The following is a 24809-nucleotide window of genomic DNA, read 5'->3' on the forward strand; positions in this document are numbered from 1 at the left end:
GCAGGAAAGGTGTAGCAAGCAGGCGTCCTCCTCCTCACCGTGGTGTCAAAAGCTCCTGCGGGGTGCTGAGCTTGGCTGGGCTCGGGAGCCACCAGCAATTCCTGAGGAGGAGCCCCTGTTAGAGCAGCCCCAGGTAACTAGAGGCAGTTGTTCTCATGGGGCTGGGGAGAGGGAGGACTGAGGAGAGGCCTGGAGGCAGGCCTGGCCTGACTGTGAGGGCGGCCAGAGGCCGTGCTGTGGTTCCAGTCTGGATGTGGGAGTTGAGGCTGGACAGGTCCTCCGTGGTCCCATGGTAAGGTTGGCTTGCAGGGAAATGAGGGAGCTTCAGGTCACAGGCCATGGGGAGGGGGATTTTGGAGCAATCTATGCAGAATGGTATTCAAGAGAATGAATTTGGTGTGGGGGTAAGGGGTTTAATGTGGGGAGACTAGAGACGGTGGCTCAGGGCAATGAAAAGAGAGCCATTTGACCTTGACGGGGCCATTAAAACCCTGCCCTCAGCTGTCCCCTTTCTGAAATGGAGTGCTGTTGGACCTAACAAGAAGGCAGGAAGCTGTACATTGTGGTGCATGCCTGTAATCTCAGCTACTCAAGAAGCTAAGGTGTTGACCAGACTGGACAACATAGCAAGACCCCATTTCAAAAAGAAGGAGGAGGAGGAGGAGGAGACAGAGACAGAGACAATGACAATGACAGCAGGAGGAGACTGGGCCAGATGACTTCTGATGAGGCTGAGCAGAGAAAACAGGCAGCAGCCCTGGCTGCTGTTCCTGCGGCATCTCCTGGTCTTGCCCGGAGCCCGCGCCTTCAGGGGTTTTGGGTTCATTCCCTGGGGAGTGTGTGTGACTTATAGATGCTCTGGGGTGGGTCCATAGGAGTCACTGAGGACACTGAGGAGCCTCTTCCTGAGCTTCTGCCACATGCCGGAGGCTTCTGGAGCCAGAGGCCACATTGAGGTTTAAGCATGCAAGGTACACTCCAGTCCTGCAATGGGGCCTTTCTGTTCTCATTTACAAATGAGGACAAGAGGCTCAGAGGGAACGAGCGCCTCTCAACAGCAAGAGAGGGTGGAATCGAGATTCAAACCCAGGCCTATCTGACTCCAAAACCACTCCATGTCCATCTGCTGCTGCTATTCATGACATGGCGGAATGGAGGCAAGCACTGGGGACGTCTAGATACAGAAGCAAGGAACGGGGACGGGGAATAGGGTAGATTACTGTCTGCAGATCTCTAAGGCCTCTGCATGGGGTGGCAGTAATTGACAGCCTGGCATGAGAGCCAGACTGACCTTGAATTACATCCCATCTGTGCCATTTACTAAGACTGTGAGTTTGGGCAATACATACACAACCTCTCTGAGCCTCAGCTTTTTCATCTGTGAAATGGGAGTAGTGACAGACCCTCACAGAGTGCTTACGAGAAGAAGTTCATGAGACCTGCTGTGAGGGGCTTCAGCACAGAGCTAGGCATTTGGTATGTGGGCCATAAACATTTTCTATAATTATGACTATTTAGAAGAGGAGTAAGACTTGCTTTGCATTCATTTGATTGACATTTATCAAGCCTCAGGGGAACTAGAATTTTTTTTTGAGACAGAGTCTTGTTCTGTTGCCCAGGCTGGAGCGCAGTGACGTGATCTTGGCTCACTGCAACCTCTGCCTCTTGGGTTCAAGTGATTTTCCTGCCTCAGCCTTCCGAGTAGCTGGGATTACAGGTGTGTGCCAACAGACTTGGCTAATTTTGCATTTTTAGTAGAGATGGAGTTTTACCACGTTGGCTAGGCTGTTCTCAAACTCATTGCTTCAAGTGATCCGCCTGCCTCAGCCTCCCAAAGTGCTGGGATTACAGGTGTGAGCCAGAACTAGAATTACTGTGTGGGCGTTATAGGGAAACTTTATCAACTCAATATTAGAAATTCTCCTCATGCCTGTAATCCCAGCACTTTGGGAGACCGAGGAAGATGGATCACGAGGTCAGGAGTTCGAGACCAGTCTGGCCAACATGGTGAAACCCTGTCTTTACTAAGGGTACAAAAAATTAGCTGGGTGTGATGGCGGGTGCCTGTAATCCCGGCTACTTGGGAGGCTGAGTCAGGAGAATTGCTTGAACCCGGGAGGTGGAGGCTGCAGTAAGCCAAGATCATGCCATTGCACTACAGCCTGGGTGACAGGGCGAGACTCTCTCAAAAAAAAAAAAAAAAAAGAAATTCTCGGCTGGGTGCAATGACTCAAACCTATAATCCTAACACTTTGGGAGGCAGAGCAGGAGGATCACTGGAGTCCAGGAGTTCAAGACCAGCCCAAACAATATGGCAAGACCCATCTCTACAAAAAAATTAAAAAGTTCACTGAGCATGGTGGCCCTCCTCGGCCTCCCAAAGTGCTGGGATTACAGACGTGAGCCACCACGCCCGGCTCATTTTTATGTTTGATATGGGGATCTCCTTATGTTGCCCAGGCTGGTCTCGAACTCCTGGACTCAAGTGGTCCTCCCACCTTGGCCTCCCAAAGTCCTGGGATTAATTACAGTCATGGGCCAACACACCCAGCTGTGTTTTGCCATTTTAGTGAAATCAGTATCACATGTTGAAGTCATGATCACATTGCAAGTAATATTTGGTGAGATGCCTATTCACTTAACATGATAGTGTAAGCATGTGCTCCTCTATTTTGAAAACATGATTTTTGATGGCTACATTGTATGAATATGTTCTTTTTCCAGCGACTTTCATTATTTCCAGTATTATGCCAATCTAAATAATGGGTCTTGTCCTGTCACCCAGGCTGCTGGCTGGGCATGGTGGCTCACTCTCATAATTCCAGCACTTTGGGAGGCCACAGTGGGAGGATCACTTGAGCCCAGGGAATTCAAGATCAGCCTGGACAATGTAGCAAGACCCTGTCTCTAAAAAAAAGAAAAAAATAGTAATAATACATGATGCCATGAACATTCTTTGCACACATCTCATTATTTCTATAAGGAATTTGCCCACCGTCAAAGCTCTCCAAGAAAGTATGGGATGCTGTGTAATGTAGGGAGCTTCCTGTCGCTTAAGTGTGCAAATAGACACTGGGAAATCACTGGGTGGAGGTTTGGCCCTGAGATTCAGGTGGAGAAAAGACAAAATTTTCTCCACCTGAAAAGAAAAGACAGAATTTCAGGCCCCTCTCACTATGGGTGAGATTTTATTTATTTATTTATTTAAGATGGAGTCTCATTCTGTTGCCCAGGCTGGAGTACAATGGCGCAATCTCGGCTCACTGCAAACTCCGCACCCCCCATTGCCCTGGTTCAAGTAATTCTCCTGCCTCAGCCTCCCCAGTAGCTGGGATTACAGGGGTGCGCCGCCCCGCCTGGCTAATTTTTTTTGTATTTTTAGTAGAGACAGGGTTTCACCATGTTGGCCAGGTTGGCCCCAAACTCTTGACCTCAAGTGATTTACCTGCCTTAGCCTCCAAAAGTGCTGTGATTACAGGCGAGAGCTACCACGCCCGACCCTGAGATTTTAAAAATAATGATTTTTAGATGCTGTGATCTCAGCTTCTCTTTCCCCTTCCTTGGCAGATGTCTGGACTTTGAGAGGCAGGGACTGTGCAAGGGCAAGGCATGATTTCATTAACCTCAGAGTCCTGGGACCTCAAAATCCAATTGACCACACGGAATGTCATAACATGCACAGGAAGAGGGATAATCGTGGGGTAGAGCAGAAAGCCTGGCTTAAATTAGCAATTTACCATTCTCTGCAGGCTATAGCAGCCCCATTACCGGCTGGGGGGTGTGGGGTGGAATAGGGGGGTGTCTGGGCTGTGTTCTACTGATTTATAGCTCCCAGTGCAGCTGCAGAAATCAGCAGCCTTGTCTCTGGCCAGGAAGGGTGTGTGCAGAAAGAAGCTTGTCTTCTGTAGATTTCCTAGTCTTTCTTTTTTTTCTTTTTCTTTTTTTTTTTTCTTTTTTGAGACAGAGCCTCACTTTATTGCCCAGGCTGGAGTGCAGTGACATGATCTCGGTTCATTGCAACTTCCACCTCCTGGGTTCAAGTGATTCTCCTGCCTCAGCCTCCCCAGTAGCTGGGATTACAGATGTGCACCACCATGCCTGGCTACTTTTCTTTTTGAGATGGAGTCTCTCTCTGTTGCTTAGGCTGGAGTGCAGTGCTGTGATCTCGGCCTACTGCAAACTTCACCTCCCGGGTTCAAGCGATTCTCCTGCCTCAGCCTCCTGAGTAGCTGGAATTACAGGCACATGCCACCATGCCCGGATAATTTTTGTATTTTTAGTAGAGACAGGTTTTCACCATGTTGATCAAGCTGGTCTTGATCTCCTGACCTTGTGATCTGCCCGCCTCGGCCTCCCAAAGTGCTGTGATTACAGGCATAAGCCACCTTGCCAGCCGTTTTTTTTGTTTGTTGTTGTTGTTTTTTTTTTTTTTTTTGAGACAGAGTCTTGCTCTGTTGCCAAGACTGGCACGATCTCGGTTCACTGCAACCTTTGCCTCCTGGGTTCAAGCTATTCTCCTGCCTCAGCCTCCTGAGTAGCTGGGATTACAGGCTTGCGCCACCATCCCCAGCTAATTTTTGTATTTTTAGTAGAGACGGGGTTTCACCATGTTAATCAGGCTGGTTTTGAACTTCTGACCTCATGATCCGCCTGCCTCGGCCTCCCAAAGTGCTGGGATTACAGGCGTGAGCCACCGCACCTGACCCAAGAAGTGAGTTCTTACACAGGACAATCTGGCCTAGGGGCCACTGACAACACATGCCAGGCCTGAAGAACTCCAAGTTCACTGCGGCAAGGCCAACAGCAGGGGAGGCAGCCCTGTCCTTCAGCAACAGATGGACTAGGGTTCAAACCCCGGTGTGCTTCTTGCTGGCTGTCTACTGTTGGGCTCAGCATGCTGTCTGTTTTCTTATGTGTGAAATGGGGATGAGAGAAAAACTTCTATATCGTCAGTTGTACCCGTCGAAGTATCAGGCACAGTTCTAGGTGCTTGGGATCCAACAGTGATGAAGACACAGTCCTTGCCCTCATGGAGCTGACAGTCTAGTGGTGAAAACATGGACAATAAACAAGTAGATATAAGGCCAAGGCTATAAGCAGCGAAGTAAACTGAAACGGGCATTGGGTGAGAGGGCAGCGGGGCTGCAGCTGTACAGGCAAACCTCAGAGATTCTGTGGGTTGGGTTCCAGACCCCTGCAATAAAGCGAGTATCTCAAAGCAAGTCAAACACATTTCTTGGTTTCCCAGTGCATATAAAAGTTGTTTACAGCTGGGTGTGCTGGCTCATGCCTGTAATCCCAGCACTTGGGGAGGCCGAGATGGGCAGACTGCTTGAGCCCAGGAGTTTGAGATCAGCCTGGGCAACATGGCAAAACCCCATCTCTACAAAAAAATACAAAAATTAGCCAGGTGTGGTGACACGCACCTGTAGTCCCAGCTACTCAGGGAGGTTGAGATGGGAGGATCACTTGGGCCCGGGAGGTTGAGCCTGCGGTGAACTGAGATTGTGCCACTGCAGTGCAGCCTGGCTGAGAGAGTCAGACCCTGTCACCCCCCCCCCAAAAAAAAAAAGAAAGAAAAAGAAAAAAAGGCCGGGCAAGGTGGCTCAGGCCTGTAATCCCAGCACTTTGGGAGGCTGAGGTGGGTAGACCACAAGGTCAGGAGATTGAGACCATCCTGGCCAACGTGGTGAAACCCCATCTCTAGTAAAGATACAAAAAACTAGCCAGGCGTGGTGGCACGTGCCTGTAATCCCAGCTACTTGGGAGGCTGAGGCAGGGGCATCGCTTGAACCCAGGAGGCGGAGGTTGCAGTGAGCCGAGATTGCGCCACTGCACTCCAGTGCTCTGGCAACAGAGCAAGACTCCATCTCAGAAAAAAAAAAATGTTGTTTGCTTTTTGAGATGGGGTCTTGCTCTGTCACCAAGGCTGGAGTGCAGTGGTGTGATCTCAGCTCACTGCAACCTTCACCTCCTGGGTTTAAGCAATTCTCCTGCCTCAGCCTCCTGAGTAGCTGGGACTACAGGTGCACACCTCCATGTGAGCCTGTAATCTAGTTCTAATCACCTTCTAATTCTAGTTCTATACTGTAGTCTATTAAGTGTGTGAAAGCATTGTGTCTAAAAACCAATATACATACTTCAATTTTAAAATACTTTTATTGTTAACAAGATGCTAATCATCATCTGATCCTTCAGCAAATCATAATCTTTTTGCTGGTGAAAGGTCCTACTTCAATATTGATGGCTGCTGGTCGGGGCGGTGGTTGCTGACGGCTGGGGTGGCTGTGGCAATTTCTTAAAACAAGGCAACAGTGAAGTTTGCTGCATCAGTTGAGTCTTTCCTTCATGAAAGAATTCTCTGTAGCATGCACTGCTGTTTGATAGCATCTTACCAACAGTAGAATTTCTTTCAAAATTGGAGTCAGTCCTCTCAGATCCTGTTGCTGCTTTATCAGCTACATTCATGTTATATTCTAAATCCTTTGTTGTCATTTCAACTAAGTTCACAGCATCTTCTTCACCAAAAGTAAATTCCATCTCAAGAAACCACTTTTGGCTAGACAAGGTGGCTCATGCCTGTAATCCCAGCACTTTGGGAGGCTGACATGGGTGGATCCCTTGAGGACAGGAGTTTGAGACCAGCCTGGGCAACATGGCCAAACCTTGTATCTACAAAAAACAAAAAAAACAAAAATTAGCTGGGCGTGGTGGTGTGCACCTGTAGTCCCAGCACGAGGGAGGCTGAAGTGGGAGGACTGCTGAAGTTGGGGAGGCAGAGGTTGCAGTGAGCCGAGATTGTACCACTGCACTCCAGCCTGGGTAACAGAGCAAGACCCTGTCTTGAAAACAAAACAAAACAAAACCAAAAGAAACCACTTTCTTTCTTTTTGACTTTTATCTCACTGTGTTGCCCAGGCCGGAGTGCAGTGGCTATTCACAGGCAAGACCATAACTCACTACAGCCCCAAACTCCTGGGCCCAAGTGATCCTCTTGCCTCAGTCTCCTGAGTAGCTGGGAGTACAGGCACATGCCATCACGCCTGGCTTCAAGAAACCACTTTCTTGCTCATTTATAAGCAGTAACTTCTTAGCTGAGTGCAGTGGCTCATGCCTGTAATCCTAGCACTTTGGGAGGCCGAGGCAGGAGGATCATGAGGTCAGGAGTACGAGACTAGCCTGGCCAACATGGTGAAACCCTGTCTCTACTAAAAATACAAAATATTATCCGGATGTGGTGGTGCGCGCCTGTGATCCCAGTTACTAGGGATGCTGAGGCGAGAGACTTGCTTGAACCCAGGAGGCAGAGGTTGCAGTAAGTTGAGATCATGCCACTGCACTCCAGCCTGGCTGACAGAGCAAGACTCCATTCTGAGAAAAAAATAAAAGAAACCACTTTCTTGCTCACCTATAAGAAGCAACTTCTCATCCATTAAATTTTTTTCCTGAGATAGCAGCAGCGATTCAGTCACCTCTTCAGGCTCTACTTCTAATTCTAGTTCTCTTGCTATTTCTACTACATCTGCAGTTACTTCCTCCACTGAAGCCTTGAACCCCGCACAGTCACTCATGAGGGCTGGAATCAACTTCTTTCAAACTCCTGTTAATATTGGTTTTTCCGCCCGAGACACAGTCTTACTTTGTTGTCCACACCGAGTGCAGTGATCATAGCTCACTTCAGCCTCAAACTCCTGGGCTCCAATGATCCTCTTGCCTCAGTTTCCCAAGTGACGGGGACTGCAGGTCTGTGCCACCATGTCTGGCTAATTTATTCACTTTTTATTTTTATTTTGGTAGAGCTGGAGTTTCTGTGTTGCCCAGGCTGGTCTGGAGCTCTTGGCCTGACAGGATCCTCCCACCTCAGCCTCCCAAAGTCCTGGATTACAGATGTGAGCCACCATGCCTGGCCACAAATGTTCTTAATGGCAGCTAGAATGGTGAATTCTTTCCAGCTTTCAATTTACTTAATCCATATCCATGAGAGGAATCACTATCTATGAGACCTCTAACCTTACAAAATGTATTTCTTGAATAATAAGACTTTAAAAATACTTGATTGCTTGATCCATGGGCTGTAGATTGGATGTTGTGTTAGCAGGCATGAAAACAACTTCATCTCCTGGTACCTTTCCATCAGAGCTCTTGGGTGACTAGGTGCATTGTTAATGAGCAGCAATATTTTGAAAGGAATCTTTTTTTCTGAGCAGTTTGTCTCAACAGTGGGCTTAAAATACTCCATCAACCACACTGTAAACAGATGTGCTGTCATCCAGGCTTTGTTGTACCCTTTAGAGAGCACAGGCAGAGTAGATTTAGCATAATTCTTAAGGGCCCTAGGGTTTTGGGAATGGTTAATGAGCAAAGTCACTAGCCGCGTTAGCCCCTAATGAGTCCGCTTGGCTGGGTGCAGTGGCTCACACCTGAAGCCGAAGAGGGAGGGTCGCTTGAGCTCCGGAGTTCGAGGCTACATTGAGCTATGATCGTGCTGCCGCACTCCAGCCTGAGTGACAGAGTGAGACCCTGTCTTTAAACAAAAACAAACAAACAAAAAAACTGATGTGGTGGCTCATTCCTGTAATCCCAGCACTTTGGGAGGCTGGGGCAGGTGGATCACCTGAGGTCAGGAGTTTCAGAACCAGCCTGACCAACATGGTGAAACCCCATCTCTACTAAAAATACAAAAATTAGCTGGGTTTGATGGTATGTACCTGTAATCCCAGCTCCTCGTGAGGCTGAGGCAGGAGAATCGCTTGAACCCAGGAGGCGGGGGTTGCAGTGAACTGAGATCATGCCACTGTACTCCAGCCTGGGTGACAGAGTGAGACCGTCTCAAAAAAAAAAAAAAAAAAAAAAAAAAAGAGAGAGAGCATCAATCTGTCCTTGAAGCTTTGTAAGAAGGCACTGACTTCTCTCTAGGAATGAGTGTCCTAGATGGCATCTTATTCCAGTAGAAGGCTGTTTTGTCTCCATTGAGGCTCTGTTGCGTAATGTAGCCCCTTTCATCAGTGATGTTTAAGCCTCATGAACCAGCCTCAGCCAGCGTCAGAGCTTCAGGCTTTCTTCTACAGTTTCCTCACCTCTCTCAGCCTTCTTAGAATTAAAGAGAATTAGGGCCTTACTCTGGATTAGGCTTTGGTTTGAGGGAATGTTATGGCTGGCTTGATCTATTTAGACCACTCAAACCTCCATATCAGCAGTAAGTGTTTTGTTTTTTTTTTCCGACAGGATCTTGCTCTGTCACCCGAGCTAGAGGGCAGTAGTGCAATCTCTGCTAACTGCAGCCTCGACCTCCCAGGCTCAGGTGGTTTTCCCATCTCAGCCTCCCGAGTACCTGGGACTACAGGCATACGCCACCATGCCTGGCTACTTTTTTGTATTTTTTGTAGAGATGAAGTCTCGTTGCCAAGGGCGGTCTGCCCACCTTGGCCTCCAATTATAGGCGTGAGCCAATGCTCCTCCGAATTTCGTTTTCTTATCATTGGTGCGTTCACTGGAGTAACACTTCTGACTTCCTCCAATAACTTTTAGATTCACAACTGTTTGACTTCAAGAGGCCCCCTAGCTTTCAGCCTGTTTTGGCTTTCAACATGTCTTCCTCACTAAGCTTACTTCTAGATTTTGATCTAAAGTGCAAGACATGTGACCCTTTCTTTTTCTTTTTTGAGACAGGGCCTCACTCTGTCACCCAGGCCGGAATGCAGCGGCTCACTGCAGCCTCGACTGCCGGGTCTAAGTGATCCTGTTTCCTCAGCCTCCCAAGTAGCTGGGACCACAGGTGTGTGCCACCATGCTCAGCTAATTTTTTAATTTTTTTGTAGAGATGGGGCCTCACTTTGTTGTCCAGGCTAGTCTTGAACTCCTGAGCTCAAGCAATCCTTCCACCTCAGCCTCCCAAAGTGCTGTGACTAAAGCTGTGAGCCACTGCGCCTGGCCCTTTTCTTCACTTGAACACTTAGAGGCCATTGTAGAGTTATTAACTGACCTAATTTCAATATCATTGTGTCTCAGGGAATAGAGAGGCCTGAGGAGAGGGAGGGAGATGGAGTAACAGCTGGTCAGTGGAGCGGTCAGAATGTACACATTTATCATTAAGTTCATCTTACAGGGGTGTGGTTTGTGGCACCCCAAAAAATTACAATGGTAGCATCCAAGGTCACTGATGGCTGGGCATGGTGGTCACACCTGTAATCCCAGCACTTTGGGAGGCTGAGGCAGGAGAATCACTTGAGCCCAAGAGTTCGAGACTAGCCCTGGCAACATAATGAGACTCCATTTCTATAACATGAAAAACAAATAGCCAGGTGTGGTGGGACATGCCTGTAATCCTAGCTACTTGGGAGGCGGAGGTGGAAGGATTGCTTGAGCCTGGGAGGTCGAGGCTGCAGTGAGCTATGATGATGCCACTGAACTCCAGTCTGGGCAACAGAGTGAGGACCCGGTCTCAAAAAAAATACCGCTGATCACAGATAGCCATAAGAGATATAATAATTATGAAAAGTTCAAAATATTGAAAGAATTAGCAAAGTATGACACAGACACAAAGTTTGCACTTGCTGTTGGAAAAATGGTGCCAATAGACTTGCTCATAGCAGGGTTACCGCAAACCTTCAATTTGTAAAAAACGCAGTATCTACAAATTGCCTAAAACAGGACGTACCTGTATGTAGAGAGGTCAAAGAAGAGGAGACAAATGAGCAGAAGACTGTTGCTTGGAGGAAGAGTGTTTCAGGCGGAGGGAACAGCGAGGGCAAAGGTTAAGGGAGATGATGTTCTGTGGCCTTAGCACAGGGCGTGACCCACAGCTGGAAGCTGCTGGTGACAGTGATGCCTTTTGGATCATTGCCCAGCACTTGGGAAACAGGGGCAGGAATTAAGCCAGGGCGGAGACGCTGCTTCTCCTGGCCCCGCCAGATGCCCCTGCAGGACAGATGGCGATCATCTGTTTCCCTTGGTTACAAAAACTCATCCTCCCACAGTGCTGGGAAATACCCCACATCTAGTGATTTTCCATTCCTCCATGAGGGGAGGGAATGGCGCTGTCCTGCTGGGAGGGGCAGGTTAGCCACAAGACACTCCTTCCACCTGCCTAGGCCTTGTCATCCCCTGTAAGAGAGGGCTCAACAGCAAAGCATAGAATACTGACTCGGCCAGAGTTAACACCAAAAATAGAACTGCTGACCTTTTTCTCTTTTTTCTTCTTTTATTTTAAGACAGGGTCTCGTGCTGTTCCCCAAGCTGGAGTGCAGTGATGCGATTATGGCTCACTGCAACCTCAACTGCCTGGGCTCAGCTGATCCTCCCGCCTCAGCCTCCTGAGTAGCTGGGACTACAGGCAATACCATGCGTGGCTAATTCTTTTATTATTTGTAGAGATGAGGTCTCACTGTGTTGCCCAGGCTGGTCTTGAACTGCTGGACTCAAGCGATCCTCCTGCCTTGGCCTCCCAAAGTGCTGAGATTACAGGCGTGAGCCACCATGCCTGGCTGAGCTTTCTTGGATGCTGACAGCGTGGCCAGCTTTGTGCCAAGCTCTGTGTGAAGCATCACACATAGGTTATCTCATTTAATTCAGCCAACTCTATGAGATTGGTACCATGTTTCTCTCCATTTGACAGATGAGAAAACTGTAGGCTCAGAGGTGTTAATTCACTTGCCCAGGGCTGCAATTAGGAAGTGGCAGAGCCAGCCTTTGAAGTGAGACCCCCTTGACTCTCAGAGCTCAGGTGTACAAAATGTCCATGAAGCAATGTCCATGAAAAAGGTTGAACCTATGATACCCTCTGATTCCCACTGTGGAAAATGACTTTTTCATATAGCCAGGGATTGGGAGAGGCAGTGAAGCAGAGCAGACTTATTTGTAATGTCATTAAAATAATTTTTTAAATAATCCATTGTTAATAAACAAAAGAAAAGTGAACTCTTTTGGGTCCCAGGCAGAGAGATGGTGTAAGAAGTAACAGGCCAGGCGCAATGGCTACTGCCTGTAATCAAGCACTTTGGGAGGCTGAGGTGGGAGGATCACTTGAGCCCAAGAGTTCAAGACCAGCCTGGGCAGCATAGGGAGACCCCATCTCTATAAGAAATACAAAATTAGTCACGATTGGTGGCACACACCTGTAGTCCCAACTACTTGGGAGGCTGAGGTGGAAGGATTGCTTGAACCCGGGAGGTGAAAGCGGCGGTGAGCTCTGATTGTGCCACTGCACTCTAGGCTGGGTGGCAGAGTGAGACTCCGTCTCAAAAAAAAAAAAAATAACATACAGCATGGCCAAAAGCTTGGCATCTGTCTGGGCTTTTTGGAACACCTGGCTTTGGATCTCAGTTCTGTCTGTTCATTCTACACTCCTGGATGGGCACCGCTCATTTTTTGGGTCACAGTTTCTTCTGTAAACGAAATGGGAATATACTGAGACCCACTTCCTGGGGTGGGTGTGATTCAAATGAGAGAATGTGTATGATGCTCTGCACGGGGGCTCCCTAGCCCCTTGTCCTCAAAGGGTATCTCTTTGTTGGGGAGCTGGGCCGGGACAGGTTAGGGAAACTAACATCCACACCACAGTCGTGAAGAATGATAAACTTGTGGACGTTATTTACATGGAATTGTGGGACTGAAATATTAACTTGGCAGATGGTGTGGACTCAAAATCATTAAGAACGGAGAAATTACAGCTGTGGCAAAATGAGTCAGTGTTTGACAAGATTAGAAGGCTCTCTACAGGAGACCTTATGTGAGAAATCTCACTGGGTCTTCACAACACTTGCATGAGGTAGGAACAATGTAATGTGCCCATTTTACAGGTAAAGAAGCTGAGGCTCAAGATGAAAGGCTTTTCCCAAGCACACCTGGTTAGTGAGCATCTGACAGCAAAGCCCCCCAGGTGGTGGTGGATGTCACTGCCCTTTTCCAGCCCAGGAGACTGTGTGGTTCCCTGGCACCAGCCTCTGCCTAGTGCGTGGGTTTTGGATGGGTATCAGGCGTGATCCTATCAGAGAAAAAGCACCAGTAGGATATATTTCCAGGAGTTGGCTTCTACCGCTGTGGGGTCTGGCTGGGCAAGTCTGAAACTGGTAGGTGGAAAACTCAGGCAGGAGCTGATGCTGCAGGTGGAGTTTCTTCTGGGAAATCTGTTTTGTTGGAAGGTCTTTGAACTGATTGGAAAAGGCCAATCCGGATGATCAAGGATAATCTCCTTAAAGTCAGCTGACTGCTGATGCTAACCACAGCTACAAAATCCTTTCCCAGCAACACCTCGATTAGTGTCTGATAAAATAGCCGGGTACTATAGTCTAGCCAAGTTGACACATCAGACTAACCATCCTGGGGCCAGACAGACGTGGGCTTCAGTCCTGGTGCTACAACCAGTCAGCTGTGTTCCGCTGGGCAAGTTTCTCTGCCTCTCTGATCCTCAGTCCCCTCATCTACCAAATGCCATGGCAGTGCTTACTGCAGTTGGTTAGCAGGATTAAATGCAATGATATAAATCACAGTATCTTCACCCAGTACCTGTCACCTAGAGAGAGGGAAGACATGCACGAAAGCAGGTGGTCATGAACCAGTGGTTTTTTTTGTTGTTGTTTGTTTGTTTTGAGATGGAGTCTCGCGCTGTCACCCAGCCTGGAGTGCAGTGGCGCGATCCTCCAGTTCCCCGGTTCAAGCGATTCTCCTGCCTCAGCCTCCAGAGTAGCTGGGATTATAGGCACACAGCACCTGGCTAATTTTTGTACTTTTAGTAGAGACAGGGTTTCACCATGTTGGCTAGGCTGGTATCAAACTCCTGATCTCAGGTGATCCTCCCACCTTGGCCTTCCAAAGTGCTGGGATTACAGGTGTGAGCCACCGCACCCGGCCTTGAACCAGTGTGTCATCGTGACAGTGCTGCTGCTTGTTTCTGTGCCTGCATTCCCTTTTACCAGTTGCTCCTGGAGGGCAGGAACTGTGTGGTATTCATCCTCAATCCTGTTTTCTAGCTTAGTCTTCTTTCTCTCTCTCTCTCTCTTTTCTCTCTTTCTCTCTTCTTTCTTTCTTGACAGGGTTTCTTTTTCCCTCCCTCCCTCCCTCCCTTCCTTCCTTCCATCCGTCTTTCTTTTTCTTTCTTTGTTTCTTTGAGACAGGGTCTTACTCTGTCATCCAGGCTGGAGTGTAGTAGCTTTATTGCAGCTCACTGCAACCTCCATCTCCCAGGCTCAAATGATCCTCCCACCTCAGCCTCCTGAGTAGCTGGGACTGCAGGCGTTTGCTACCATGCCAGGTAATTTTTAAATTTTTAACAAAGACAAGGTCTCCCTATGTTGCCCAGGCTGGTCTCGAACTCCTGAGCTCAAGTGATCCTCCCCCCTTGGCCTCCCAAGGTGCTGGAATTATAGGTGTGAGCCCCTGTGCCCATCCAAGTACTTCTTAAATATCCAGATGACACTTTGTTAATGTGATTTGCTCTGTGGAGTTGTTGGGATCTATAATAAAAATCCCCCAACTATGAGACAAGAGGGCACTAAGGTGTGCAGGAACCTCAGGCTGCTGTCTCCTTCAGAGAAACCCCTTACTTTTCAGCTTAGAAAAATCTTTCCTCCAGGGAGACTTCTCTGATTGCTCCTCACTGCCCCTCCAGCCAACAGGTAACCCTCCTCTGTGTTCCCACTGTGTCCTGTGTGTCCCCCACCATTGGAGCAGGGACTATGCACTATTTCAGACAGCTGATTGCTCCCCTGCTCTGTTCTCCCCACCATGAGTGGGTGTCGGGTGGAAGGAGTATATCCTTTGTTCATAGCTGGAGCCCCAGCAGAGGGTCCAACACTCAGACAGCATGTCACTGGGTGTTTGTACAAGGCGCATGTCCTATTTCCAGACGCCCATGGGCTGGTATTTCACATCCTTGCGGGACTCTGCTTTCTTGGGCCCCCATCGTGCCTGCTGCCCCATCCCTGGTCCAGCCATCCCTAAGCCAGAAGCAGAGCCAGGATGGTGGGGAGGAGCTGCTCTTCCCTGGCTGCCGTGAGTGTTGCTCTCGAACTGAGCTGAATGAGACATCTGCCCTGTTTCTCGTTGAGTGTGACCTGGCCGGCCTCCCCGCTCACGTTCAACTCTGGGGCCTGGATTTCTCTGTTCCAGCCTTTAATCTTCTCCTATGACATGCTCTCTGGGCTTCATTATAATTAACCACTTTCCTTCCTCAGGCTGTGCCAAAACTGAGACAGCTAATTAATTTCTGGCCGCTTGCCACTCTCGTTAAATGGTGGGCAGGGATGCAGCCTGCAGCTCTTGCTGTCCAGCTGGGCTTGTTTTGCCAGTCGTGGAGGGCAACCACCCTTTGTCTGCAAATAGAGGGAGCCCCAGCTGGACCTTGGCTGACTGGCAGTTGCTTCATTGAAGCTTCTCCATTGAAGAGCCTTTGATCACTACTGTAGATGTGCCTTGGTTTCCTCGTTTGTAAAATAAAGGGAATGAACTTGACCTGCAGGGAGAAGATTGGGGGGTGGTTAGGAGTGGGGGTTCTGGAGTCCAAGGAACCAGAGGCCTAACCTAGGCCCTGCTACCCCCAACTATGGGCCTCTGGGTGAGTTACTTCACCCCTCGGAGCCTCAACATTCCCCACCCGTAAGATGGGGAGAACAGCACTCCCCTCCTGTGGCGGTTGTGTGGATTCAGTGGGTTTATGCACACATGGCTGCCACTTAGGAGTGAGACTGGCACATGTAAGTGCTCGCAAACACTCTTCCCGGCCAGCGTTCTTTCTGGGCTAACGTTCTATATTCCTGACGGAAAAAGGCCTTCTGTTGTGAGAGCTGGGGTGTGGAGGAATTTTAACAGACATTGCTTCTGTGTTTTAGGCCATGGCTGCTGAGATGGCCAACCCCTTTGTGTTAGTTCCCTAGGGCTGCTGTAGCAAATTGCTGTAAACTGGGAGACTTAAAACAGCAGACATTTCAAGCTCAGAGGGCTAGAAGTCTGCAATCAAGGTGATGGCCGGGCTGTGCTCCCTCTGAAGGCGCCATGCTGTCCTGGCTTCTGTGGTTGCTTGCAATTTTTGGCATTCCAGCTACCTCACTCTAATTTTTTTCTGTTTTCACATGGCCTTGTGTGTCTCTGTGTCTTGGGTCCTGTTTTTGAAGCAGGGATTCTCTCTCTTGCCCAGGCTGGAGTGCAGTGGCATGAACACGGCTCACGACTTCCTGGGCTCAAGCAATCCCACGTAGCTGGGACCACAGGGGTGCACCACCATACCTGGCTATTTTTTTTTTGTAGGGGACGGAGTCTTGCTCTGCCTCCCAGGCTGGAGCGCAGTGACGTAATTTCCAGTCACTGCAAACTCCACCTCCTGGGTTCAAGCGATTCTTCTGCCTTAGCCTCCCGAGTAGCTGGGACTACAGGCGCATGCCATAATGCCAGCTAATTTTTTAATTTTTAGTAGAGATGGGGTTTCACCATATTGACCAGGCTTGTCTTGAACTCCTGACCTTGTGATCTGTCCACCTCCACCTCCCAAAGAGCTGGGATTGCAGGTGTGAGCCACCCCACCTGGCCCCGGCTATCTTTTATAGCAGCGGTCCCCAACCTTTTTGGCATCAGGGACCAATTTCATGGAAGACAAATTTTCCATGGATAGCGGTGGGGTGGGCGTGGGGGAACGGGGATAGTTTCGGGATGATTCAAGCACAATTAAATTTATTGTGCCCTTTATTTCTATTATTATTACACATAGTGAAATAATTACACAACTCACCATAAGGTAGAATCAGTGGGACTCCTGAGCTTATTTTCCTGCAACTAGATGGTCCCATCTAGAAATGATGAGAGGCAATGACAGGTCATCAGGCATTAGATTCTCATAAGGAGCTTGCCATCTAGACCCCTTGCATACCTAGATCACAATAGGGTTCATGCTTCTGTCAGAATCTAATGGCACAGCTGGTCTGACAGGAGGCGGGGGCGCAGGTGGTAATGCCAGCAGTGGCGAGCGGCTGTAAATATAGGTGAAGCTTCGCTTGCCCACTGCTCACCTCCTGTTGTGTGGGCCGGTTCCTATAAAACAGGGTTGGGCACCCCTGTTTTATGGAGAGTCACCATATTGCCCAGGCTAGTCTTGAACTCCTGGACTCAAATGATCTTCCTGCCTCAGCCTTCCAAAGTGTTGGGATTACAGGCGTGAGCCATCACACCCGACCCTCTCTTCTTGTAAGGACACCAGTCCTATAAGGACCCACCCTAATCTAGTATGGCCTCATCTTCACTAATTACATTTACAAAGTCCCTATTTCCAAATAGTGTCACATTCCGAGGTCCTGGGTAGACATGGGTTTTTGGGCACACTATTGACTTCAGTCTACCCTCCCAAGGCTTACTTTCCTCCTCTGTACAGTGAGGATAGCAGCAATTTCATAGGGTTTTTGGAGGGATTAAATGAGATGATCTCTGTAAATGTCACAGTAACATTCAATAGAATGTGTCAGTTGTGTAAGCACTGAATCCGCATTGCTGCTGGGATGGGGGTGGTGGTGACATGGTGATGGTGATTGAGATGGTTCCATTCATGGACCTACCTACACTGGTTACTCACTGAACACAAGGACCTGGAGTGTAGACATCTGCTAAGAGCCAGGGCCTTGTCAGAAATTCTGAAGTGTTGGACAGGATCCTCCTTCCCCTTTGGCCTCAGCCACCTTGAACCTTATCAGAGACTTAGTTCCTAGGAAGTCAGCTTGGAGAAGCAGAAGGAACTTGGTTTCCCAGAATTCAGGAGAACTGATTTTCTGTGTGACCTTGCACAACTGTTTTCCCCTCTCCAGGCCTCAGTTGCCCCATCTGTAAAGTGGGAGGGGAGGTTTGAACTCATTGTTACAGATTGGAGCCTCTTCCAGTGCTGAAGTTCCAACACAGGGCTCTGTGTCCCACCCCAATGATGGCAGGTTACCAAGAGCCAGCAGAGAAGTTAGGGGCCCTGGGACTCCAGGGAATGCATTTTGGATCTGTCTTGTTCACTTAAGCAAGAGAAGCCATTATGTTACGGGTGGACCAGTCGGAGTGCTAGGAACATGGCAGGAATTACCTCATTTGGTATTCCCCACATCCTCACGAGGCAGAAAAGACCATTGTAACCAGTTCACGGGGGAGTAAACTGAGGCTCAGAGAAGTTAGAGCTCACCCAAGATCAGTGCAATTAGGGACAGAGCTGGGGCTTCAATAGGTGTGTCCAGTGTCGAAGTCTATGCTTCTCCTTGGGCTCCCCTTTCTTTGGTTGTTGTAAGAGATGGGACCTAAAGCTGTTGCCCAGGCTGAAGTGCCATGGCTATTCACAGGTGCAATCCGTGGCACACCACTGCCTTGAACTCCCAGGCTCAGGTGATCCTCCTGCCTCAGCCTCCCCAGTAGCTGAGACTACTTGTACTTTTATCCAATTAGTTCCCTAGGGCTGCCAAAATAAATTACTGCAGACTTGATGGCTTAAAACAAAAATTTAGTCCACAGCCATACCACCCTGAACGTACCCGATCTCATCTGATCTTGGAAGCTAAGCAGGGTCAGGCCTGGTTAATACTTGGATGGGAGACCTTTTGGGAATAACGGGTGCTGTAGGCTTTTAAATAAATATTTAAATATAAAAAACCAAAAAAAACTCAGAAATTTAGGCAGGGCATGGTGGCTCATGCCTGTAATCCCAGCAATTTGGGAGGCCAAGGCAGGTGGATCACCTGAGCTTGGGAGTTCAAGACCAGCCTGACCAACATGGAGAAACACCGTCTCTACTAAAAATACAAAATTAGCCAGGTGTGGTGGTGCATGCCTGTAATCCCAGGTACTCAGGAGGCTGAGGCAGGAGAATTGCTTGAACCCAGGAGAACGGAGGTTGCGGTGAGCCGAGATCTTGCCATTGCACTCCGGCCTGGGCAACAAGAACGAACTCCATCTCAAAAGAAAAGAAAAGAAAAGAAAAGAAACGCACAGAAATTCATTCTGTCACAGTTCTGGAGGCCAGAAATCCAAAATCAAGGTGGCAGCAGGGCTGTGCTTTCTCTGAAGCCTCTTGGGGAGAATCTTTCCTCGCTTCTTCCCGTTTCTGGTGGCTCCAGGCTTAGTATGTGGCTACATCACCTAATCTCTGCCTCCCTCTGCACACGGCCCTCTCCTTGTCTCTTCCAAGGACACTTGCTGCTGGAGTTAGGGTCCACCTCGATGATCCAAGTTGGGCTCGAGATCCTTCACTTAATTATGTCTGCAAATGATTTTGCATTTATATTGAGCAGCTGTTATTTTTGAGCACTCGAAAAACAATTGGGAATAAAATTAATTCTAAATACTCCAGCAATCCACACCAGATTTGGTTGGAGACCAAATGAGCTTTGGTCTAGGCTGGAGCTGCTTGTTCCGTTTGGCTCCTGGGGTGCCACAGGGTCAGTGGGGCTGGGTGTAGAAGTTCTTCCCTTGTTGCCGTTGCTGTTATTGGTTTTGATTTTAGGTCTCTTGCCCCTATTTTGAACTCATGGGCTGTTGTGCATCAGTAGGAAAAAATCCCCACAGTTTAGTTAAGGACAAATTAGCTACCTTGGCTAAATAATCAGAGTGAACGTTTCCCCCACCACCGGCGGAGCTGAGTCACGTCAGACTTCAGGGCAAACAGGATCAGGCCCAGGTATCCTTCAGGGGACCTGGGCTGGTCCAGGGTGAGCATGGGAGAAGGTAGGAAGAGAGGGAGGGAGGGAGAAGGACGAAAGGAGAGAGTGCAAGGGGAAGGGAAGGTGAGGAGGAAGAGATGCCCCAATCTGATCTCTTTGGTCTGTGCCTCGTTACCGTGGATCAGGGCACCTTGACACCTGCACACAGGATTCCTCCAGTAAGCGCTGTGTCTCCTCTGAGCCTGGCCCTGTGATGGGTGCTGGGTGGCAGTATGAAGGGGACACAGTTCCTGCCTGAAGGATGTCCCAGTCTAGTGTGTAAGACAGACAATGAACATTTGTTCATTTCACAAATATGTTTTGAGTGCCTGCTTTGTGCTGGGTGCTGCTGTAGGTTCTAGGCTCTTCATGATAGCCAAGACAGACATGATTCTTGCCCACTGGGAGCTTATATATGTATGAAATGGAGTCTCACTCTGTCCCTCAGTGGAGTGCAGTGGCATAATCATAGCTCACTGCAGCCTCTACTTTCTGCCCTCAAGTGATCCTCCCACCTCAGCCTCCTGAGTAGCTGGGACTGCAGGCATGAGCCACTACCTGGAAAAAAGAGTATGTGAAGGGCACAGAGTACTTTGGGTCTACAGGACAGAAGCTAAAACCGAAGCCAAGAAGAAGACACTGGGGTTTTGGGGAAGAGCACTGGGTTTGACTCTCTGCTCAGCCTATTTCTCACTCTGCAGCCTTGGGCAAGTGCCTCTCCTCTGTCTATAAATTGGAAATATTAAACACTGTCTGCCCCAGAGTGAGGATTCAATAAAGTAAAACGTGGGACCACGCACAGTGGCTCATGCCTGTAATCCCAGCACTTTGGGAGGCCAAGGTGGGTGGCTCACTTGAGGTCAGAAGTTCAAGACCAGCCTGGCCAACATGGTGAAACTCTGTCTCTACTAAACATACAAAAATTAGCTGTGTGTGATGGAGGGCACCTGTAATCCCAGCTACTCGGGAGGCAGAGGCAGGAAAATCACTTGAAACAGGAGGCAGAGGTTGCAGTGAGCTGTACTCTAGCCTGGGCGACAGAACAAGACTTTGTCTCAAAAAAATAAAAAATTTAAATTTAAAATAAATAAATAAAGTAAAATGCTTATATCAGTGCCTGGAATGTAGTAAGTGTCCAACATATGTTTATTGTCTGTTAAAAAACAAAACCAGGCAGGGCATGGTGGCTCACACCTGTAATCCCAGCATTTTGGGAGGCCAAGGCGGGTGGATCACCTGAGGTCAGGAGTTTGAGACCAGCCTGACCAACATGGAGAAACCCTGTCTCTACTAAAAATACAAACTTAGCCAGGCTTGATGGCTCATGCCTGTAATCCCAGCTATTTAGGAGGCTGAGGCAGGAGAATCACTTGAACCTGGGAAGTGGAGGTTGTGGTGAGCTGAAATCGCACCATTGCACTCCAGCCTGGGCAACAAGAGTAAAACTCCATCTCAAAAAAAACCCAAAACCAAAACAGAAAAACCAAACACAGGTGTAAGGAGCCCATAAATCACACCGGAGAAAGACCTAGCACACAGTGATTGTCCGTAAATACTGGCCGCTGCTCCCTGGAATCAGAGGTATACATCTTGTTCTGAATTGACCTCTCCGACTTGCTCCACTGGGCCCGGCATTCGTGCCTGTGACATTGTTCTGATGTTTATAAGTCTGGCTCTCCCTGACCCCACCTAGGCTGTGAGCACTGTCTCCAAATCCTGAAACCATAGCAGGGTTGGGGAATATGTGAGAAGCAGATGAGTGTGCTACAGAGGGGGCTCATCCCCAGCCCAGCCTGGCTCCTCGCCATGGCCAAGGTTTCACAGGTGCAGGAGGCAAGGAGGCTGGGGGAAAGTGGACACAGACTCAAGAGGTTATGAGCTTAGGCTCTGGAAACCAGATAGGTCTGCACGTGAATCCTGTCACCGTCACTTCGTAGCTGTGTGTCTTTGGGTGAGCGTCTAACTTAGCTCGTTTGCAGAATGAGGCTGAGATGAAATCCTGAATTCACTGCTTTTGGCATAGTGCTTGGTGCATAGGAGAATAGTGCCTAAAGGGAACAAACCACCCACCCAAAGCTGTCCGTGGTCTCCCATTGACACCTTGCACAAAGGAGGGAATGTATTGACCTTCTGGGCACTGGGCATTTATTTATTTTTATTAATTAATTATTATTATTATTATTATTATTTTTGAGACAGAGTCTTGCTCTGTCACCCAGGCTGGAGTGCAGTGGCATGATCTCGGCTCACTGTAGCCTCTGCCTCCCGGGTTCAAGCGATTCTCCTGCCTCACCCTCCTGAGTAGCTGGGACTACAGGCATGCGGCACCACACCCAGCTAATTTTTTTTGTATTTTTAGTAGAGATGGGATTTCACTATATTAGCCAGGCTGGTCTTGAACTCCTGGCTGAGTGATCCACCCACCTCAGCCTCCCAAAGTGCTGAGATTACAAGCATGAGTCACCGCGCCAGCCTTATTTTTATGAGACAGGATCTGGCTGTGTCACCCAGGCTGGAGTGCAGTGGCACGATCACAGCTCACTGCAACCTCAACCTCCTAGACTCAAATGATTCTCCTCCCTCAGCCTCCAGGGTAGCTGGGACCACAGGCACACACCACCATGCTCAGCTAACTTTTACACTTTTTGCGGAGATGGGGTTTGCCATTTGCCCCAGCTGGTCTCCAGCTCCTGAGCTCCAGCGATCCACCTGCCTCAGCCTCCCAAAACACTAGGACCATAGGGCATGAGCCACTGCACCTGGCTTGGGCACCGGGTATTTAGATATCGGCTGCTCTAACTAACTGCTCTGGCTTTGCCTGGAGAGAACATTCTTACCAGGAGCTTCCTTGTTAGTCAGCACTTGGGTATTCAGTTGAGAAGCCCAGCTCTCCAGAGGCCCAGGAACGAGTGTGGATTGAATGTGGCCTGGCTGTGTAGGGTACTACCAGTCTTCATCAAACTGAAGGAAAATTAATTGAGGTGGCGATGATCCCCCTGCAGCGGGTGCTTGTTTAACAGAGGAGTGGACGAACATGCGTAGCCACTCAGTGCTTGGTGTTAAGGAAGCTTTGGGGATTTGGAGTCAGAAAGAAAGCAAAGGGTTTCCCAAAGGTATCTCAGGGTCAACAGAGGTTCAGCCAGAGCTCTCCCGTCCCTACCACCTGATTGGATCTAACAGGTGATGATTAAACCCCCAAAGAAAAAAGCAGGCCAGGTATAGTGGCTCATGCTTGTAATCCCAACATTTTGGGAGGCTGAAGTGGGAGGATCACTTGAGTCCAGGAGTTTGAGACCAGCCTGAACAACATAGTGAGATCCCATCTCTACAAAAAAATAATTAAAAAAAAATAGTTTGAGCCGGGCGTGGTGGCTCAAGCCTGTAATCCCAGCACTTTGGGAGGCCGAGGCGGGTGGATCACGAGGTCCAGAGATCGAGACCATCCTGGTCAACATGGTGAAACCCCATCTCTACTAAAAATACAAAAAATTAGCTGGGCATGGTGGTGCGTGCCTGTAATCCCAGCTACTCAGGAGGCTGAGGCAGGAGAATTGCCTGAACCCAGGAGGCGGAGGTTGCGGTGAGCCGAGATTGCGCCATTGCACTCCAGCCTGTGTAGCAAGAGTGAAACTCCGTCTCAAAAAAAAAAAAAAAAAAAAAAGTTTGGTGTGATGGCACACACTTGTAGTCCTAGCTACTTGGGGGAAAAAAAAGAAAAGGAAGAAAAATAACCAGGTTGGTGGGGGTTTCCAAAAGGGCTGCAATTTTCAACTACAGCTTACTACATGTAGTAAGCTGCACACTTTTACACATGTGGCTCCTGGAAAGCATCATTACACTGAAATTACCAACAAGGAGGCAGGTTCAGAAAGGTGAAGTGATTTGCTGAAGATCACCAGGCTATGTATGAGCCAAGATCTGAATGGTTCGAAAGGACCCCCTCACCGCACTGTGGTGAGAAAATAAACACAGCTACAGCTCTTGATTACCCACTTTTTAAAATTATGATAAAATATACACAACATAAAAAATACAATTTTAAACTTTCTTTTTTTTTTTTTTTAAGACAGAGTCTCACTCTGTTGCCAGGCTGGAGTGCGGTGGCGTGATCTTGGCTCACTGTAACCTCTGCCTCCTGGGTTCAAGCGATTCTCCTGCCTCAGCCTCCTGAGTAGCTGGGACTACAGGTGTGCGCTACCACAGCTGGCTAGTTTTTTATATTTTAGTAGAGACGGGGTTTCACCTTGTTGACCAGGATGGTCTCCATCTCCTGACCTCGTGATCCACCCACCCTAGCCTCTCAAAGTGCTGAGATTATAGGTGTGAGTCACCATGCCCAGCCCATTTTAACCATTTTTAAAGGTGTAATTCAGTGGCATTAAGTACATTCACACTGTTAGATAGCCATCACAACCGTTCTCTAGAACTTCTTCATCTTCCCAAACTGAATCTCCATATCCTTTGAACAGTGACTGCCCATCCTCCCCTTGCCCCAGCCCCTTGTAACCCCAGTGCTTCTGCCACTATGAATCTGACTACTCTGGCGCCTCATGTAAGTGGAATCATACAGTATTTGTCTTTTTTGACTGGCTAATTTTACTTAGCACAATGTCCTCAAGATTCATCCATATTGCAGCAGGTGTCAGAATTTCCTTTCCTTTTTTTTTTTTTTTTTTTCGTTTTATTCTGTCGCCCAGGTTGGAGTGCAGTGATGCAATCTTGGCTTACTGCAGCCTCGACTTCTGGGGTCAACCAGTTGTCCCTCCTCAGCCGCCTGAGTAGCTGGGGCTATAGGCATGCACCACCACGCCCAGCTAATTTTTGTATTTTTTGTAGAGACTGGCGTTTGCCATGTTGCCCATGGCTAGAAATTTCCTTCTTTCCCTAAGGCTGAATGCTATTCCATCGTATGTCTATGCCACATTTTGTTTCTCCTTCTATCAATGGCTGTGTGGGTTCCTTTCCCACATATCACTGATATCGGCTATTGTGAAGGATACTGCTGTGAACATGGGTATACACACAGCTCTTCAAAACCCTGCTTTTTCTTTTCTTTTTTAGAGACGGGGTTTCACCATATTGGTCAGGCTGGTCTTTTTTTTTTCTTTTTTTTTTTTTGGGACGGAGTTTCGCTCTTGTTACCCAGGCTGGAGTGCAATGGCGTGA

The 24809-nt window shown here is 48.5% G+C and overlaps 1 protein-coding gene, 1 long non-coding RNA gene and 1 pseudogene across 2 annotated transcripts in view; all 3 read left to right on the top strand.

The window, feature by feature from the left end:
• The window catches only part of OPRD1 (opioid receptor delta 1), a 47429-nt gene that overhangs the window by 6224 nt on the left and 16396 nt on the right, over positions 1 to 24809 (top strand). The gene's annotated exons all lie outside the window — the stretch shown is intronic.
• LOC116529135 lies at positions 6089 to 11102 on the top strand. Its single transcript, XR_004259400.1, has 3 exons — positions 6089 to 6442; positions 9959 to 9964; positions 11091 to 11102. It is a non-coding gene; the product is annotated as an uncharacterized LOC116529135 (long non-coding RNA).
• Positions 18452 to 18570, top strand: LOC116529633 (annotated as a pseudogene).

This window comes from Sapajus apella, unplaced genomic scaffold, assembly GCF_009761245.1.
Source record: "Sapajus apella isolate SASKATOON/1434 unplaced genomic scaffold, GSC_monkey_1.0 scaffold62, whole genome shotgun sequence".
NCBI classification, from domain to species: Eukaryota; Metazoa; Chordata; class Mammalia; order Primates; family Cebidae; genus Sapajus; species Sapajus apella.